Consider the following 21,647-nt stretch of genomic DNA (forward strand, 5'->3'; position numbering starts at 1 on the left):
GTCATTGTTACCATCATAATTAATATCTTACATCTGTACAGTGGTTTATAGTTTTAAAAGCGTTTTCATATTCATTATTTGATCCTCACAGAAACTCTCAGAGCTACAGATCGTATGCCCATTTTACAGTTGTTAATAATTACGATTATGTATTAGTAACACAATATGGTAATTACACTATGTTATTAATTAGTTACTGTGTCCCATGTATTGTGCTAAAAGCTTAGCTTGCATTGTCCCATTTAATTCTCACAACTCCAAATGGTAGGCAACACTAGGATCACTGCTTTACTAAGGAAGAAACTGAGACTGAGACGTTAAGTCAATTCCACAAGGCCCTCCCTGTTAACCACTGACCAGGCTGCTTTTCTAGGAGCAGCAGAAGGAGGCAGAGCACGGTGAAGAGCTGCTTCAGAGGTTACAGGGTTAGTAAGTGTAGAGTTGTGAATTAGCCTATAATCCCTTACTCTAGAACCTATGTTGTCCCTACTACCCTCTGCCTCCACATGTGCTTGAAAGAACACAGTGGTAAAGACCAACTCCCATTCTCTCATGATGCATGAGATAAGAGTATAAGAAGTGACCATTGGGCATCTATGAAACCCTCTTGGGCCTCACTAATCTCACAGTCTGTCCTTCCCCACTCACTGATATTACAGCTGCTGAGTGCTGCCTGCAGTGGGAGTTCGTGCATTTGACCCTCTAGCTAACCCCCTTCCTTGTTTTACTGGGCTTCATGGTCAATGATTTCAGCTGGACTCTCACAAGAGCCCCAATTCCTTGACCCCTTACAGCCCACTGCATGAGCCCTGCCAAGTATAAACCCAGATATTGGTCATTCTTCCAAATCTTCTTGAGATCTGTAAATATTCCTAAGATGATGCAAGCTCAACTAATTTCTGTTTTGTCTTGATTACCCTAAGGAGTCCATGGCCTCTGAGGGGATATCAGAGTGGTGGTAGATTGGCTACTGCAATAGCCTCTTTCCTAATGGGGCTCTTTTCATTCCTTCTCCTTGCTCAATCCATATGCCCCCATGACACAAGGCCAATCTTTCCACAACAGAGATCTGATTTTGCCACATCCCTGCTCAAAAACCTTCACTGACTCCTAGTTGCATAAGAATAGACTGTAAATGCCTCATCCCATATTGACTCAAAACTTGATTTCTGCCTTCTTCCCATCTGTTCCTACCCACTACTATCATTTCAGTTATTATTCCCCATAGGACCTTCACTTTCTCACCCTGTGTTTTGCTCAGGCTGTTAGCTCTGCCACAATGTCTTTTCCTTCATGCTTAAGTCTGACCATCATTTTTCAAGGCCTAGTTCAAAATCTCACCCCTCCATCAATTCCTTCCAAAACACTCCTCTCAGGATAACTTCTTCATGGTATTCCCCAAACATGTTATTTGCGCTATGTTAGCATTATTTTTATGAATGAGAGTCATACATGTGTATCTATATCCCCTACTTGATTGAGAGTTCCTGGAGGGAAAGGATTAGATATTATTCATTTTTGTCTTTCTTTTCAAACATAAAATAATGCTTTATACAATACAGAGCCTGATAAGGTGGAAAATGCTAGACTTGGAAGTTAGAAGATGGGTAGGTAAAATGTTAGCTGATAATTGATGACCATGAACTAGCAGGTCCCAGCAGAGAAGTAGCTCGTCCTCTCCAAGTTTCTTTCCATCCTCACACTAACTCTGAGGTCTCTGCTGTCTTCAGAGATGTGCCAGAGCTGGCAGTGGCTGGGGTCAGCACTGATCCCAGGTCCCTCCCTCCTCATTGCCACACCAGCTCCTGCTGCTTCTCACTGACCTCTGGCCACTATATAATCAGTGCTGGTACCTTTGACATTGGCACATAATAGGCAACATTCAATCACCAAGCCAGGCAGGACTCCAGGTGGAATCTCACCTCTCTCCCCTGTTGATGAGCCCTGGCTGAACAAAACGGATACTGTATCAGGAAGGACAAAAGGTACTAAGTGGAAATGTTTGGAGTACTTTTTCTTTCTGTTTGAAATTCAAAATGGGCCAGTGTGGATGGCTTGTTAAAGCATATCTTCCTTCAACTGAAATTTTAGCAAGGAGGAAATTGGTGATCTTATATCTCAATCATCTCATTTTAAAAATGCAGAAACTGAGGTACAAAGTATGGGACTATATAAGTGAGGCTCTAGTCAGGAAAATAAAGCTCAAGCTAGCTACATAAGAAATTAGCCACAAAGGTTTCAGAGGAGCCTAAAAGCCAAGTACAGAATGGAAAGTCAAATCAGAGACTATGAAGAGCTAAAAGCTACCACCATCCCCAGGGCTGGAGGAATAAAGGGAGTGTGTGGTGTCACCAGAGCCCAGGAGCTGAGGTCACCAAAAGGCAGCTGGAACCATGGCAGAGCTGCCTGGCAGAAGGAGGGACCACAAAGGGAGAGTTTACTCGATGGCAGACAGAACTGTACAGGAGACTTGGTCACTGTCCTTAGGAAAGGGACACTTTCCTAAGTAGAGAGAGGAGGAGAGAAATACCCTGGCTTCCTCCCTTCTCTTCCCTCTAATCTCTCACCAGTGCCTCACAGTGACTGAATCTAACCAGAAGCCAGCTGGTAACGGTTCCTGGGAAATGGTGTTTGCAGGGGTCAGCTCCCTATAACACAGAATGGAGCAAAGAAAGAGCAAGAAACGGATCTGAGACCAAAGTGGCAAATGAATGGTGCAGGGATTTGTCAATGTCAGGTCTATTCTATTTCACCTACCCAACACTTCTTGTTCTTGCTGCCTGTGCCAATATTTCTTGAATTTGCTTTCTGCACCGAGCTCCAAGCCAGGCCCTAAGCATAGAAGACATAGCTAAGACATTGACTCTGTCCGTCCTCAAAGGCCTCTATGTCCTGAGGGGGAAATAGAAGGAAACAACCTTAATATGATCAGCACTATAATAGAAATTGGCAATAAGGGACATGTGAGCTGGACCCATAACAATAAGTATAGATTTTACAGGGATGGAGACCTTCCAAGCACAGGAAACTGTATCAGGTGAAGGCACAGAGGCCTAAAAGTACATGGAGAATGCAGGGAGGAAGAAGTCATCTCAAGGGGCTAATGAGTGAGATTTGTCAGGGAGTGGCAGGAGATGAACTGAACATCAGGCAGGACGAAGAAGTAAAACGCTGGAAGGTGATGGAGTTCTGACTCCAGTGTGCAGGCAAGAGAGAGTCCTCTGAGCTTTGTTGGGTGAAAGCGCTTATTTTGTATCAGAAAAAGGACTAAACAGGGTACTTTTTTCTAGTTTATTCTAATTACCCTCCCTCTTTGGATATCTATTATTTCATTTTCCAACATTTTTAATGAAATATTTCAAACATATATAAAAGCTGAAAGAAATTCATCATGAATACCCATGATATCCACCAACTAGATCCTATACTGGAATTTACTATACTTGCTTTATCACATATCTAGCCATCTAACCATCTCTCTCTAACCATCAAACCATTTTATTTCTGATGCATTTCAAGAAAAGTTACAGACATCAGTACATTTTACCTCTAAATATTTGGGCATATGATTAACCAGAGTTCAATATTTGTTTGCAATGTTTTCGGTAAAATTTACACACAACGAATTGCACAACCTTAAATACCCTTCGATGAGTTCTGACAAATGCATGTCCCTGCATAACCTAAGCCCCTATTCATGACATAGAACATTTCCATCACCCCAGAAAATTCCCTTATGCCTTCTTCAAGCTTACATCCCAAAGGTAACCATTGTCTTGATGTTTTTCCACCAACAGAAGCCTGTTCTAAAACTTCATTTAAATGGAACAACATAGCATGTACTTTTGTGAAACTATATACCCGCCATTCAGCATAATGGTTTTGAGATTCACCGATGCTGTTGCATATATCAATGGTACTTCCTTTTTGTTGCTGAGTAATATGCCAACATGCCACAGTTTGTTTATCTCGTCTCCTATTAACAGACATCTGATGAATGAAAGTACTATTAACATTCTTGTGCAAGTATGTTTGTGGACTATTATTTTCATTTCTCTCACGTAAATACCTAAGAGGAAGAGTGCTAGGTCGCAGGGTACCTATGATAATCACATTTACCTCATGGGTTGCTGTGGGGATTAAATGGGATGATGCATAGAAAGCACCTGGCATAGTGCCTGGCATGGAGAAATCACTATGATGATAAGCTATTAGCAGCAGCATTTTCCTGGTAATAATAATATATAATGATAATGTAGAATTGTTTCATTATATTTTCATATTTCAGAGTATTTTAAGATTACTCTTTTTCATAATGACTCTCACCCACTCTCTCACTAATTCATAGTTGAAGAAATTACACACAGACAAAATTTAATTTGCTCACTTCTAGACAGAATGTCAACATCAAAGTAGCAGCGCTTCATTTTAACATATGAACTATGTGGCCTTTCTTTGAAAAGATAGCAGAATTGCTCTCGAAAAAGACTTCCACCTCTAACAGGTAAGTACTTCTTATCGCCTATATGCACTAATGGTATCAGTACACTGAATTTCAGCAGTAGGACGTAATAAGAAGTGGGAGATCTCTGGAATCAGGTTGCTCTGATTCAAATTCTGGTCACTGGAAAGTGTATCATATCAGACAACTTAGCTGAACCTTTCTGAGCCTCATTTGCTTCACCTGCAAAATGGGTGTACCAATATCTATCTAGTAGGATTATTCTGAGGATTAGAAATTATGAATGCAGAGCCTGGCACATGGTAGGACCTCAATCAGCGTCCACTACCAATGTGTATAAGGGACAAATGGGAATAAGTGAATGTCTACATTTGCAACAGATCATTTATCACACAAATTAACTCATGAGTGACATCAACCCAGCAATAAAAAGCTGAGCATATTAGAAAGGAATGTGGTCATTTATTATCATCCTTTTTCTGATTCTTTAACAAAGGAACTCACTTTCATTTCAGCATCAACCTTTTTCTCTAATGAAAAGCAAGGCATATGTAGCAATATTCATTCATTCAGCAGACATTGAATGAAGCCACCCCTTACCACAGGGCTTTGCTAGGCATAGGGTACACATGATGACAGGCAGACCCCCTGGCCTTAAATCGCTCTCACTCTACTGGAGGAGTCAGATACGAAAACAAATAACTACGAATAAGCTGCCTCTTACTTGAGGTGGAAGGTACTGGGAACAACTCTGATACTATTTCTAAGAAAAGCTGCATAACTCGCCTAATAAAGCAAGAGGCCCTGTGACACTGATGTTGATATGCCAGCTATTCTTAGTCAAATAATTAGAGCATATCGGAAAAAGTGACACAGTAAAGGCCTGCATAATGAACTTGAGAGAAATCAGAGAAAATGGGGGAAGAGTTGTGCAGGAACAAGGAGAAGAAGCAGAAGTAAGGAGAGGAGAGAAGAAGAGAAAAGAAAGAGAAAATAATGTGAGTAGAGAAGGAAAATGGGATGTGAAAACCCACAGAAAGGAAAGACTGCCTGGAGACCTTCCAGACAAAGGGACATTTGAGCTTAGCTTTGAAGACTGAGTAAGAATTTGAGAGAGTAAAGATATTCAGACAGAGGAAACAGGGTATATAAAGGTGTACATTCAGCATGTGAAAATGCTGATGTAACTGGAACATGGTGTGTTTTTCTTAGGTTATGGACAAGGGTGGGGAATACTGTCAGAAAGAAAGAATTGGGATCAGAGTGCAAAAAGCCATGAGACGCCAAGGTAAGGGTTTGGTCCTTTTCCTGTGGGCAATGGAGAGCCACAGAAGAATTTTCAACAGCAGGTTACATTATTAAATTCATGTTTTAACAAAAAAATAATCTGATTGCAGGTATGGTATAACATGCCACCCAGATCCCACTTCAAGAATGAAGGACTTGGGATGAAGTTGCTGGGACTGCTGTTGGTGCCCACCTTGGGGATTGCCTCAGCTGGAGAGACCCCTCATCCAAGGTCATGCCCATTTCCTGAGGTGGCCAGCATCTAGTGTCTGATTGACATCAGGTATAAAGGTCCAGCCCTCTCACCCTAACTTTGAACAGCTCTGAAGGGTTATTATCTCATCTTCATGATTCCCTGCAGGGTCTGCTGAGGTTTCCACTGAGACTACATTCCAGCCTGAGTTCTCCCTCCACCCAATCCTGCTTCCTTCCCTCCCTTCCCTCCCATCTCTCATATCCCCCTCTTCCCTTCCCTTCCCCAGATGTTGGTCCCAAGAACACTCTCTAATACATCTCCAGTACACTAATCTAAGTCTCAGTCTGCTACACAGGAAACCTAACCTGGGACAGTGGAGTAGATTGAAAAAGAAAGAGGGAATAGGTGGGAAGCGAGCTACTATTGGCCTATGCTGTGCTTGCCAAGACCATACATACTGGATTTCCCATGACAATCCTCTGTCCAGCCTGCATATTTCCTTACTCCTAGGCTGGTCTCCTGGCTCCTGAATTCACTAACACGCTCCAGAGACCAAATTAAATTTTCATCATTTTTGGAAAGCAGAAAGGAGAATCTTCCATAGACAATTAAAACACAAAGAAAAGAAAGCAGTGCTCCCATTGGGCAGCACAAAATGGTGGAGAGGATGGACTCACCAAACCAGAAATGGGGGGAAATGAAATAGACCAACAGGACAGCTGCTTGTAAAATCCATCTTCTCTCCTGAAAAGATATTCAAGAAATAGCTCCTTTTAAATACTTTAATAGACGCTTTCCAAGCCTTTTTAACATGTGCACATAAACAATATCAGAATGAAACTCTGTGCATAGTTCTGTACCTTGCCCTTTTTTTTACCTTATATTATTTCATTCCTACTTCCCACGTCAGGGAGAGAAAAACCTTTTGATTCAAGAGGGGTACCTGGGTTCAGTTTTTAAACACAGGTTTGGTTTTTTTGGCCGTGTTGGGTCTTCACTGCTGCATGTGGGCTTTCTCTACTTGTGGTGAGCGGGGGCTACTCTTCCTTGCTGTGCGCAGGCTTCTCATTGCAGTGGCTTCTCTTGTTGCAGAGCATGGGCTCTAGGCGCACAGGCTTCAGTAGTTGTGATACATGGGCTCAGTAGTTGTGGCTCATGGGCTCAGTAATTGTGGCTCGTGGACTCTAGAGCACAGGCTCAGTAGTTGTGGCGCACAGGCTTAGTTGCTCTGCGGTATGCGGGATCTTCCCGGACCAGGGATGGAAGCCTTGTCCCCTGCAGTGGCAGGTGAATTCTTAACCACTGTGCCACCAGGGAAGTCCCTACACATAGGGTTTTATTCAAAGTATACAGCGATTGCTTATATAAAGAAAGCCATGGTCATGCTGACTCACAGTAAGCTGGCAACCAATAAAGTGTCCTTCCTTCAAATGTATGGGTATAAGCCACACACTTACCTCTCTCCCCATACACATTCTACCCACTCCTGTTAGTTAGAAGAGTTCAGTTTAATTGTTTAACTAAATATAGTAAATATTCATAATATTCATAAAATATATGTAACATATAAAGAGTTACCAAACAATGAACACCTCTGTTCTCACTGCTCATTATCTTAAAAAGAATATTATTATTAATTTGAAATTCTCTGTGGGTGCCCCACCCCATCCCAAACATTCCCTCCCTCTCAAAATTAGTAATCACCTTCTCTAATTTTGTGTTTTTCATTTTCTTGCTTAATTTTATAGTTGTACACATGTTTGCATCTTTATACCACACAAACACACAAACATATTTAGTTTATTTTTTTACCTTTATATAAAATCATACTGTCTGTATTCTTCCATGCCTTTTATTTTTCACTCAACAGTATGATCCTGAGATTAACTTGTGTACATTTTAATTGACGATAGCTTTATTTCGTCAACTCTGAATCATAAACATCATGGTGTCTGATGTTAATAAAAGCCCTAGGTAGTCAGAGAAAAGAGATATTTGCAAATCAGTGTCACAGTTTCCATAAGGTAATGGTCCTGCTGGAAAACATTGTTCTTTTCCATTCCTCTCACCACTCCACTTCCTGCAGAGACACTGGGCCCTGCCACCAACGTCACCATGGAAAAGTGTGTCCGGTGAAACACCCCTCTTAGAGAGCCAGGCAACTCAACACCCTCTGCATGTGAAGTGGGGAGGGGGGCTGGGCAGACACCTGAATGTGCCTTTCTCAGATAACACACATGAAGAAGAACAGTCTTGGGGAAACTACTATCCACTGATGTTCTGGACTTATCATTTCACTTGGCATTTTGCTTCTGAGCCAGTTTTTCCAAGTCTAAAAGACAACCCTACATGGAAGAAAGGTCACATCAAGAGCCACTTCCTCCTCATTTCAGTCAGATAAAACAAGTCTTGTTCTGTCAGCCTTCCACATTTAGCATTTCCACTGCGGCCGCTGCTGGGAATTTCCCCTCTCTGAAGAAGATCTAATTAGACCCACAGCCAGGCTGGCTGGCCATGGAGCACTCTGCATCCCACATGCCAAGATTTCCATCCAAGAGACTCTGATCTTATTCCCACATTACTCTGTCTGCAAAGGCCTAATTAACAAACCAGTGACTTCACTTTTCTAGAGAATCTATTCCCTGGTCCCAGGAAGGAAATTTCGTTCTGTATGAAGCAGTCCTTCCTCACGTGGGATGTCCCTGGGGACACAGAACCTTATCTCTAAAGCTTTCCTCAACCATCTCCACAACCCTGGCACAACTGACTTGCCCCTTCTCTATACTCCTCACTCACTCCATATGGATTTCTCTCTTAGCACCCACAACATATTACTACCCTTATTTATTTAGACAGTTTTATTCTCCACCAGGTCCTAGGTTCCTTTAGGTCAGGAGAGTGTCTAATCCATCTCTATATCCCCAGCTTAGCCCAAGCTTGGCACAGAGGAAGCACTCAGGGAATCTACAATGTTTGTCCTGAATTCCCTACTTCTGGGCCACCCCAGTAGGTACTCTAGAACGCCAGCCAAGCAACTTGGAACCAGAAGGTGAGTTCCAAAAGGCAGATAAAGGTATCTTTCTCTGGGAAAGAAGCTAAAGAACATGAAGGAAGCTCCAGGCCACGTCCTTGAGATAAACTGGGGATACCAAGTATTCACACTGAGTCTAAAATGTTAGGGTGGGATAGGGATAGTTACTGGAGATGGAGTCAAGTGTCAGCTGTATACTAGAGTAAATCATAGCAGATCAAGAATAGGCTTAGAACCATGAGCCAGCCAGGCTTAAACATGATTAAGGTAAATAGGTTGTAACTCAAGTTTGAACAGCCTTGAATGCCAGGCTATGGAGTTTGGATATTATTCTCTGGGGCAATGGCCAAATGGCCTCATGGCACCTGAGGCCAACTGGCTTCTCCCAAATGGAGCCTGGTGTGAAACAAGATTATTTGAGAAGAGTAGTGCCACTTCTCAGGTTAATAGAGTTTTAACTTGAATTCTGTCTCTGACTCTAACACAGGGGAAGGCACCTTTGTGACTCAAAGTCTTGGCACAATGTTAGATTAACTTCACAAACTTAACCTAAAATGGCAGGTTTCAAATGGAGAAAGAGAGATGGAGTTAGGCCATCACAGCTTTCTCACTTACTCATTCTCTGGACCTCAGAAACATTCTCTGTATAAAATGAGGATATGAAGTTTCACCTCACAGAGTTCATAATCAATGAAGCTGTAAAGCATGTTTTTTTTAAAGAAATAACCAAATAAAAATTCTGCAATTCTACCTGTTAACAGTTTGCTAAGAGTTTTGTGATACTTTGTTTTTTGTTTTAATATCTTTATTGGAGTATAACTGCTTTACAATGTTGTGTTAGTTTCTGCTGTACAACAAAGTGAATCAGCTATATGTATACAAATAGACCCATATCCCCTCCCTCTTGAGCTTCCCTCCCACCCTCCCTATCCCACCCTTCTAGGTGGTCACAAAGCACCGAGCTGATCTCCCTGTGCTATGCAGCAGCTTCCCACTAGCCATCCATTTTACATTTGGTAGTGTATGTACATCAGTGCTACTCTCTCACTTCATCCCCAGCTTCCCCTTCCCAAGTTTTGTCATACTTTGAAAGCATCCATATCCCCAGCCTGTCAAATCATGACACTGAGCAGTGCAGGAGACTACAGCAACTGACACAATGTCTTCAGGGATCTGGAGCTGAGAGGGCTTTGCCTGGACAATTTCTTAGAAACCCAGATACCATATAGAGATTATCCCAAACTGAGGCCATCCTGGCCGGACCTGCCTGGTTCCCATATCCTTCAATCTAAAACAAAATAATCAAATTCTGCTAAAAAAAAAGTCCTAGACCAAAAGTCCTGACCATCAACTTTAGTTTAGAAAGTCAATATTGATTTAAAAAAAGAAAGAAATATGCAAGTAGAGCATTTCAGACCAGAAAGAGCCCTTAAAGGTCACCTAGTCCAAAACCCTAATAGTACAGGTGAAGAAATTAAAGCCCAAAGTGGGGACTAGACTTAGCCAATGTCACAAATCTGGAGAGAGGAAGAACTGGGAAACAAAATCATGTCTTCCAACCTCAGACACCATGTGTTAAAAACTGATTCAAGCATGGTTTTATTTTTTTTAATGGCAGAGCAATGAAAGTATAATAAAATAGGAATAAAATGGGAGATAAATTCAATTCAAATACTAAGGGGGAAAGTACAACCAACCAAGAAAATAAACTCTTCAAATAGCTGATACAACCAAAGAATGCCAAGGCCCTAGTTAACTGCCTACATTTTGAGAAAATGTGAAATGAGGTTTGATCAAGCCTTGCAATGACCTACGCTCTCAGCTCATCTGGACAACTAATGTTGAGCATATGGGAAGCTGAAATGATTAGGTTTGCTAAACTGAAAGGAGATAAAGGAAGGACTGGATGTAATTCTGGATGGGCCCAAAATGGGGGGCTCCAAATGGGAATGTAGTAGGTGGGATAAATGGAGACCCTTGTTCCTCTTGCTGCCTCTCTGAAACTTGAGTTACAGAGAATCTGCACAAATGCTCAAAACACATGAATTCCCTTCCTGAGCCTCAGTTTCCACAGCCCCGAAATAGGAATCATAAGAACCATTTCCCAGAGCATAACAGGAGCAGCATCAAAATCCCCTGGTAAACCATTGTTTATGGAAGTATAAGGGCACTACTACTCAAATGTTGATGGGACCAGGGAGGTTTGCTTGTGATTCTATGATTTTGCGTGCCTGCTTTTTGTAACGAATGACAAAAACATTCCACAGAGGAATAGCAGAAAATTCTCTTCAGAAGAGAGTGAAGAAAGGTATTTAGCAACCTAGCAAAACAACCATACATGTTGTTGCCTGCTAGACCAATAGCCAAACCATAAATCTAATTGGCAAAACCAGAAAAGAAAAATGTGTAGTTTTTTAGAATAAAGGAATTCCAATGTGCCAAATATCTTCTGTGCAATTATCTAAGTAGTTTCTTGTTTAGGACGGTTTTTAGAGAACACCGGTCACCAAATGTAGCTGCTAACCTAAACCGCTTCACTTCACAATGTTCCCAAAATGTCACTTGGAGAACGACATCAACCTGGAAAACAGGAGAGCTGAGTTCTGCACTCACTTCACTGAGTGGCCTCGCATCCCATCCCCTCTCTGTGTTTCAGATTTCTCATCTACAAAATGAAGTTTCGATCCACAGATACTATCATTTTTACTGCTGAGTCTCTCATTTTAGCTACTGATTTTGACTTGTAGGCTTTGTAACACACCTGTGTATGGAAACGTCATGTAATGAGAGAGGCTGGGCTGTCCAGGTATGACACCAAATGGTGGATGCCTTGGCTTCTTTCTTCTTTGGACCATTCCAGGAGTAGCTGAACTGAAAAGACAGGACAGGGCCCCAGTCCAGGATATTTCCCTTTTGTCAACTGCCTTCCTTCTTTCCCTTTCTGCACCACTTCTCACCTCCACACTCACCACTTCAGACTGTCAGTGCCCTCTGTGTCGATCATCCACTGCCCTTCTCAAAACCAGGAGGTACAGAGCTACACATTCACATAGGACACTTGAAATACAGTATTGACTGAAACTAAAACACAGCTATTACCTCACTATAAGAGAAGACCCAGGAACCATTTCTAATCTCTGACAATCAATCACAGAGACATATTCTAAGCAATGCCAAGAGGAGAGAACTAAGGCCAATTAGTGCCGGAGGACAGCTTTAACATAATATACTCCAGTCCGTTTTACATTATTCCTAAACAGTACCAATCCAATAAAACTTTCTGTCTCTAAAATATTTTCTAAAATAAATGAATATATATGTAATTATCTAACAGTGCCCTGTGTGTACATGCTCTAGGTGCTGTTTTATGCTTTCAGCCAACAAGAGCTATCAAGCAGGTTGTATCAAAGGGAACTATACCCCCAACCTTGAACTGAGTGTGCTCTGCAGCATGAGTGATTTATCTACCACGGCCACTTTTTATGCCTCTGTATGTGTGTGTGTGCCCACATGCACACACTCAGGCAATTTTGATCCACAGTGGAAGACAAAAACTATCTGAGAATAGATCTGGATTTTCCAGGTTAATTTTTCCTGTTGGTTGTTATTAAATTGCAAAATTTTCCACATCTTAAGACTCCTTCAAAAAAATGGGAGAAGAAACCAAGGGTGAAGATTAGCAGATAATCAGGAGGGCTTTTTAGCTGGCTTGCCTGGACTACATGCTGACTGATGAAGTTCCTGCTCTCCTCTCCATACCTTACTGCCTAGATCAGCCAAAGTCACTTGGTTTGCCCCAGAGAAGTGATTTGCTTGGACCTACTCCTGTATGCTAGAAATTGGTCAGGGTGAGCTTAGACAGAAAATACAGAGCAGTCTACTGTCCTGCCAGATATTCAGAATCTTACCTCCACTACAGCCCTGACAGATGGCCCAGCTACAGAGACTCCTTATGTTTCCTAGCTCTCACTCAAGAACTTGCCCTCTGACTTCCTAAGCAGGGCATCTTGTAAATGCTCAGAGAAGCTCTCAGAGGCTCTCTGTTCAGCCTGCTACCTCCTGGGAGTATTTACCCATCAGTGGCTTAGTGCCCCTTGTTACACAGTTAAGTCTGTACTTGTAACTCGGGTTTTTCTTAATTGCTTTTCATTTTCACTAACATGGACATAATCATTGATAAAGCAATAAAATAGTTGGTTGGGGAAAAGATGACAACCTGTGAATTAGAGATAGACAGAAGACCTTTGACAATGTGTGACATTGTTGACATCATAAATAGTCCTATAGCCTGGGAAGACTGAGCAACCACAGTCTAATGGAGGAAGCCATTACTGGAAGTATGTAATTGGTGACATTAGAGAATATGAAGAGAACAGAAGAACCATGGGAACACACTGTGACAGGGACCATGCTCCAGAGACCCTATATCATGCAGATTCAGTTAAGGGTCGCATTTCTAGAACCCATACCCTAGTGAGATCTGCTGTGGGTAGGTCAATGGCAATAGGCAGTTTCCCAATACTGGAAGTTTTCAAGGATCAGTTGGGTGTGAAAGGATGTATGTACAAGGATTTTCATTTCACATAATTTATAATAGCAAAAAAAGAGAAACAAAAATCCAACAATAGAGGATTAGTTACAAAAAGTATGGTAAACCTAGACAATGGAACACTATAAAAATTAGATGTAGCTATGTATTTTATATACTTAGCAATATATTGTTAAGTAAATAGTGAGGTATAGTACAATCTAATCCACAGAAAAGACTCTGGACACTTATGTACCTAATTCCTAACTATACTTATCCATGAGTGGTGAAATTATAGTTGTTGTTGTTTCCATTTTGCTTATATGTATTTTGTAATTTTAAGAAGTGAATTTATAGTTTGTATAATACTTTGAGGCCAAAACTGATGAATAAGGGTTGACTAGTCTTGATGGCATTTAAACATTCCTCCAACACTGAGACTATGAAACTGATTACCTGAAACTAAGTAACTAATATTGTGGCCCCTCTTCCCCTCTAACCAACCACACATGCACACGTAAGCACGCACACATGCATACACACATACACACACACACACACACACACACACACACACAGCTAATCTGGAGGCTCTTTTTCATCCCCTGCATATATGTCAGTAGCAATGGCCAGAAAGCCCATCCCTGGAACATGGGGTTACAGTGATAAGTCTCACAGTAATGGCAGGAATTTCAATGGCTACAGCAGTACTGCAGTAGCATATTCAAAATGACAACATGGCTGAAATAACACCAGCTCTCTGCAAATAATAAACAGGATGGAGCGCTGCTTGGCTCAGGTGAACTCCACAGCTTGTTTTCTTTTCGTTGTATTTCCCCTTTCACAAAACCAAGACTTGCCTTTGGATCTCACAGGCCTAGGATACTATTATTTTGACAGTTGTTAGGTGGCATTGCAGAGGATGAAAGGGCACTAGTTAGCTTTCCCTCTAAACGCACAGCCCACTTCAAGCAGCATAAACACTATTATTTTGAGTTGATGGACAAGATTTACAGATGTGTATGTAGAGGTTGAAAAGTTGAAAATTAGCAAGGAGAATTTGAGAATTACAATGAAGATAATACGTGTGATCCATTTTGTCTATAAAATAGGCCAAGAATTATATTTTTAGATGAATTTGTGTAAAGATAAATACATTTTAATTAGAGGCTGATATCTCAAATATCAGATCAAGATTAAGGTCAAGAGCAAACGCTAATCCTCCTAGTTCTCAGGAGTGTTGAGGATTTAGTTCTAAGAAGATAATTGACCTGAAAGTCCTTTGTACATTTTGTGAGTTCTTATTGTTGTGTAATAGTAAGAAAGCAACGTTTAATTATACTCTGATTTCTTAAGAACACTAACTTTCACCAAATATCTGTTCTTGCCTACTGTGTTAAGATACACAAAACCATAGCAGGAATATCACTGCTTTTCTATGTTGGAAAAAAACTGAACCCAACATCTAGAAACCCACAAAACATGTAAAACATAAGGAAAAACAACTTCATTCAAATAGCCATGTCACAGTCCTTGCTTTAATATATTAAAAATATTGCACTGAAAGGAAGTTATAATTTAAAATGTTATTTGTACCAAGTCACTTCTGAAACAAATACTAAGATTTCAATCCTCTAGAAAACCTTTCATACAAAGTAATACTTTTAGAACCTATATATGGGCACTCCATATGTTTTTCACTATTGACCTAAGAAAGGGATATCAGAATCATGTTTTATTGTTGACAACTCTGACACTAAGAAAGATGAGGTGATCCACAGGCAGAAACTTTCAGGGCCAGGATTCTAACCCACATTTGATTCCAAGTCTCATGCCCTTTCTACTTTAAATGAGTTGCCCCTTTTCCTTGCCCATTGGGCAGAACCATGACATACTGTATATAGCTTTATGACTTGAAAACCCCTGATTTCTACAGAGGAGTAGCTTATGGAAAATGGCTTGTGTTAGGCAGATCACCCTGTGCCCCACATGTGATCTCCTGGTTGCCTAATTCATGATTGCAATGAAGTCACAGTTATCCTAATCGCCCATCATCACATGACCAAGCTATGCAGGAAAGGTGTTTCCTCCCAAACACTGAGCATCTGGACCATTGTTTATGACAGAAATAACATTAGGGGCTGACCCAATATAAAACAGTGGTCATGCAATTTAAAGACACATTTTATTAACAGGAAGATGTGCAGGTTACTGATGCATAGGGGTGGGTGGATTTGTTACTGTCATTCTTATATAGGTTCCATTTGAGTTGAAAAATAAAAGAAATAGGGCTTCCCTGGTGGCGCAGTGGTTGAGAGTCCGCCCGCTGATGCAGGGGACACGGGTTCGTGCCCCGGTCCGGGAAGATCCCACATGCCGTGGAGCGGCTGGGCCCGTGAGCCATGGCTGCTGAGCCTGCGCACCCGGAGCCTGTGCTCCGCAACGGGAGAGGCCACAACAGTGAGAGGCCCACGTACCGCAAAAAAAAAAGAAAAAAAGAAAAATAATAGAAATAATGATTTGAGGCCCACACTTAGATACTTTGTTAGAATTAAAAGTGCCTCCCCAAAAGCAACTGATAGAAAACATGTGAGAAGTATTTGGGGGTAACAGAGAAAGCCCAAATTTTATAAGCTCATCACCTGGTTTTTAATACTTACTGGGTTCTAAGATCTTGGGCCAGTTTTTCAATCTTTTTGATCCTTAATTTCTTCATATGTTAATAAGTTTCTACAGATCTGAGTTAGGTGAGCCAGGACACAAAACCAGATCCCATTCAAGAGAGGCCTGTTACACATTACCATGCATGTGCATTTCAGAAGACAAGTGAGCCTGCATGTGTGGAGGGGATCTGACCTTCCCCTGAGGGATACCAGAGACCAAGTAATGGTGGAGGGTACATGAGACAAGTCATTTTAGGAAAAGAAATGCTGATGGAAAGGTAAGTGCCTACATAAGGAATTCAAGCCAAAACTACTAAAAGACTCAAAGCCCAGAGGGATTTGATGAGGCCATCTGAGGTTCTGAGGGAATAGATTTCCAAAGAGAGTTCGTTTCCCAATTTGTAGAAAACCAAAATCCTGAAAGCTCCCTAAGCACATTTTAATCAAATGAGTTCTTTAACTGACATTCATTAAGCATTTTTACTGGGCAAACACTGAGGGGCCTTGCCAACAGGAGAATCTAGAATCAAGAGGGAGAAGCCAAGCTATAAACTAGGTAGACTGGAAAGGTAAAAAGTAAGAATGAGAGCTAAGGAGAAATGTTGCCAGCTTTAAGTCTCCAAGGTGAGTCTCTAGAGTTATGTGAGTTATAAGTTATGTCTTATCTCATAGGGTAATGTCCTCCTTGATCCCCTTTGCTGCCTCCACATCATTTCTCCTCCCCACTCCCTAATTCCTACTCCAAAACAAAAACAAACAACTCAGCTTCATTGAAAGATGTATCATTAGACCCACCTCACTATTGGTATCCTCATTCATTGAACAATTTAGAACTTGGTGACTCTTTTTCTCCCACCACTTCTCTCATCATCTCGATAAGAGTCTTGGTGACTTCATCATCCATGTAGATTACTCACCCATTGCCTGGCCTCTCACTGCTATCCTTAGTTACATCTTGGACCTTATCAACCAATACTACACCAGTCTGGAATTTCTTTCCTTAACACCACATTCTTCGATGTCCACCTCCTATCTTACCAACTCACATACTCTACTATGCCCACATCAACAATTCTTTGGCCCGCAATTTGTTACTTTCCATCATCCCTATCATATCCTCACTTTTTTCGTCCCCAGGTGGGTTTCTGTGATGTACTTCATAATCACTCCCTTGCCCCTTCTACTCTCTTGCCCTATCCATCAAGCTGCCCTGGGAAGACTCCAACCCTAGTCTGCAGGGACTATCAGCACAAACTCTCCACGTGTGTGGCAAAGTATGCCTCAAAGGAATTGGAGGGCTGGACAGATGCTCTCTGGGTGTGGCAATTCCCTCCAGCCAAAGAATTAATTAGCTCTTGCACATCTGCTGTTATATGCAGGTAAAAGAAATGACAGCATTCTTAACTTAGACAGATTAAGAAAAGGAGATTGAAGGGAAGGAGTATAATTTGAATTTACATTGAAAAAAAGTCTTTGACTTTAAAATGAATAAAGTAATTGGAACTGCTAACGCATTGCCAGGCAGAGGGCAGACTTATTAAATAATAAAAATCTTTCTCATTTGCATTCAGCAAATTGCCTGACGGTGTGTGAAAGATAATAAATTTCTTAACAGAATTAGTCTCTTAGTCAAACATCAATCATTAACATCTTGTTAACCCTCAAGACTTAGTTAACAAATTTCTTCGTAAAAAATAGGAAGAAAAAATTGAAAAGGTAAAATTTATGGCACTGCTATGATCATAAACTTAGTGTTTATCATAGAAAATTTGAAAAATACAGGAGACCTTCAAGATGGCTGAGGAGTAAGATGTGGAGATCACCTTCCTCCCCACAAACACATCAGAAATACATCTACATGTGGAACAACTCCTACAGAACACCTACTGAACCGTGGCAGAAGACCTCAGACTTCCCAAGAGGCAAGAAACTCCCCCACGTACCTGGGTAGGGCAGAAGAAAAAGAAAACACAGAGACAAAAGAATAGGGACAGGACCTGCACCTCTGGAAGGGAGCTGTGAAGGAGGGAAGGTTTCCACACACTAGGAAGCCCCTTCGCGAGCGGAGGCTGTGGGTGGTGGAGGGGGAAAGCTTCGGAGCCACGGAAGAGAGCGCAGCAACGGGGTGCAGAGGGCAAAGCGGAGAGATTCCCACACGAGGATCGGTGCCTACCAGCACTCACCAGCCCGAGAGGCTTGTCTGCTCACCCGCCAGGACGGGTGGAGGCTGGGTGCTGAGGCTCAGGCTTCAGAGGAAAGATCCCAGGGAGAGGCCTGGGGTTGGCTGCGTGAACACAGCCTGAAGGGGGCTAGTGTGCCACAGCTAGCCGGGAGGGAGTCCAGGAAAAAGTCTGGAACTACCTAAGAGGTAAGAGACCATTGCTTCGGGGTGCGCAAGGATAGGGGGATTCAGAGCACCGCCTAAACAAGCTCCAGAGACAGGCGCGAGCCACGGCTATCAGCCCGGACACCAGAGACAGGCATGAAACACTAAGGCTGCTGCTGTAGCCACCAAGAAGCCTGTGTGCAAGCCCAGGTCACTACCCACACCTCCCCTCCTGGGAACCTGTGCAGCCCGTTACTGCCAGGGTCCCGTGATCCGGGGACAACTTCCCCAGGAGAATGCACGGAGCGCCTCAGGCTGGTGCAATGACACGCAGGTCTCTGCTGCCACAGGCTCACCCCGCGTTCCGTACCCCTCCCTCCCCTGGCCTGAGTGAGCCACAGCCCCCTAATTAGCTGCTCCTTTAACCCCATCCTGTCTGAGTGAAGAACAGATGCCCTCAGGCGACCTACATGCAGAGGCGGAGCCAAATCCAAAGCTGAGCCCCAGGAGCTGTGAGAACAAAGAAGAGAAAGGGAAATCCCTCCCAGCAGCCTCAGGAGCAGTGGATTAAATCTCCACAATCAACTTGATGTACCCTGCATCCGTGGAATACCTGAATAGACAACAAATCATCCCAAAATTGAGACGGTGGACTTTGGGAGAAACTTTGGGGTTTCTTTCTGCATCTAATTTGTTTTCGGTTTTAGGTTTATCTTAACTTAGTATATAGAGTTTAGTATAATTCGTAGATTTCTTTATTGATTTGGTTGCTCTCTTTTTTAATATATATATACATATATATTCTTTTTCCCTTTTTTCTTTTTGTGAGTGTGTATGTGTATGCTCCTTTGTGTGATTTTGTCTGTATAGCTTTGCTTTTACCATTTATCCTAGGGTTCTGTCTGTCCATTTTGTTGTTTTGTTTTGTTTTTTGTATAGTTTTTAGCTCTTGTTGTCATTGGTGGATTTGTTTTTTGGTTTGGTTGCTCTCATCTTTCTTTTTTTTATTACTTTTTAATTTTTTTTATTTAAAATAATTATTTTATTTATCTATTTTTCCTTTCTTCCTTCCTTCCTTCCTTCTTTCTTTCCTTTCTTTCCCTCTCCCTCTCCCTTTCTCCTTTTCTCTCTTTCTCTCTTTCTCTCTTTCTTTCTTTCTCCTTTTTCTTCTGAGCCATGTGGCTGATAGGGTCTTTGTGTTCTGGCCCGGTGCCAGACCTTTGCCTCTGAGGTGGGAGAGCCGACTTCAGGATATTGGACCACCAGAGACCTCCCAGCTCCATGTTATATCAAACAGCAAAAGCTCTCCCAGAGATCTCCATCTCAACGCTAAGATGCAGCTCCACTCAACGACCAGCAAGCTACAGTGCTGGACACCCCATGCCAAACAACTAGCAAGACAGGAACACAAGGCCACTCATTAGCAAAGAGGCTGCCTAAAAACATAAAAAGGTCACAGACACACCAAAACACACCACCAGACACAGTCCTACCCACCAAAAAGACAAGATCCAGCCCCATCCACCAGAGCACAGGCACCAGTTCCCTCTACCAGGATGCCTACACAACCCACTGAACCAACCATAGCCACTGGGGGCAGACACCAAAAACAATGGGAATTATGAGCCTGCAGCCTGCGAAAAGGAGACCCCAAACACAGTAAGTTAAGCAAAATGAGAAGACAGAGAAACACACAGCAGATGAAGGAGCAAGGTAAAAACCCACCAGACCAAACAAATGAAGAGGAAATAGGCAGTCTACCTGGAAAAGAATTCAGAGTAATGAGAGTAAAGATGATCCATAATCTTGGAAATAGATGGAGACAATACAAGAAATGTTTAAAAAGGACAATGATGAACAACACAATAAAGGATATCAAAAATCCTCTAGAAGGAATCAATAGCAGAATAACTGAGGCAGAAGAACGGATAAGTGACCTGGAACATAAAATAGTGGAAATAACTACTACAGAGCAGAATAAAGAATAAAAGATGAAAAGACTTGAGGACAGTCTCAGAGACCTAAGGGAAAACTTTAAATGCACCAACATTCAAATTATAGGGGTTCCAGAGGAAGAAGAGAAAAAGAAAGGGACTGAGGAAATATTTGAAGAGTTTATAGTTGAAAACTTCCCTAATATGGGAAAGGAAATAGTCAATCAAGTCAAGGGAGCACAGAGTCACATACAGGACAAATCCAAGGAGAAACACGCCAAGACACATATTAATCAAACTATCAAAAATTAAATGCAAAGAAAAAATATTAAAAGCAGCAAGGGAAAAGCAACAAATAACATACAAAGGAATGCCCATAAGGTTAAGAGCTGATCTTTCAGCAGAAACTCTGCAAGGCAGAAGGCAGTGGCAGGACATCTTAAAGTGATGAAATGGAAAAACCTACAACCAAGATTACTCTACCCAGCAAGCATCTCATTCAGATTCAATGGAGAAATTAAAACCTTTACAGACAAGCAAAAGCTAAGAGAATTCAGCATCACCAAACCAGCTTTACAACAAATGCTAAAGGAACTTCTCTAGGCAGGAAACACAAGAGAAGGAAAAGACCTACAATAAGAAACCCAAAGCAATTAAGAAAGTGGGAATAGGAACGTACATATCGATAATTACCTTAAATGTAAATGGATTAAATGTTCCAACCAAAAGACACAGACTGGCTGAATGGATACAAAAACATGACCAGTATATATGCTGTCTACAAGAAACACACTTCAGACCTAGGGACACATACAGACTGAAAGTGAGGGGATGGAAAAAGATATTCCATGCAAATGCCAATCAAAAGAAAGCTGGAGTAGCAATTCTCATATCAGAGAAAACAGACTTTAAAATAAAGACTACTGAAAGAGACAAAGAAGGACACTACATAATGATCAAGGGGTCAATCCAAAAAGAAGGTATAACAATTGTAAATACTTATGCACCCAACATAGGAGCACCTCAATATATCAGGCAAATGCTAACAGCCATAAAAGGGGAAATCAACAGTAACACAATCATAGTAGGGGACTTTTTCACCCCATTTTCACCAATGGACAGATCATCCAAAATGAAAATAAATAGGAAACACAAGCTTTAAATGATACATAAACAAGATGGGCTTAATAGATATTTATAGGACATTCCATCCAAAAACA

The 21,647-nt window shown here is 41.7% G+C and overlaps 1 long non-coding RNA gene across 2 annotated transcripts in view; it reads right to left on the reverse strand.

The window, feature by feature from the left end:
- The window catches only part of LOC307189488, a 615,258-nt gene that overhangs the window by 308,841 nt on the left and 284,770 nt on the right, over window positions 1-21,647 (reverse strand). For both annotated transcript variants that reach the window (XR_013829198.1, XR_013829199.1), the window contains exon 3: window positions 6,623-6,689. This is a non-coding gene — a long non-coding RNA (uncharacterized lncRNA). The remainder of the gene's footprint in view (window positions 1-6,622; window positions 6,690-21,647) is intronic.

The sequence above is a fragment of the Stenella coeruleoalba genome (genome assembly GCF_951394435.1).
Source record: "Stenella coeruleoalba genome assembly, chromosome: 7".
Taxonomy (NCBI): domain Eukaryota; kingdom Metazoa; phylum Chordata; class Mammalia; order Artiodactyla; family Delphinidae; genus Stenella; species Stenella coeruleoalba.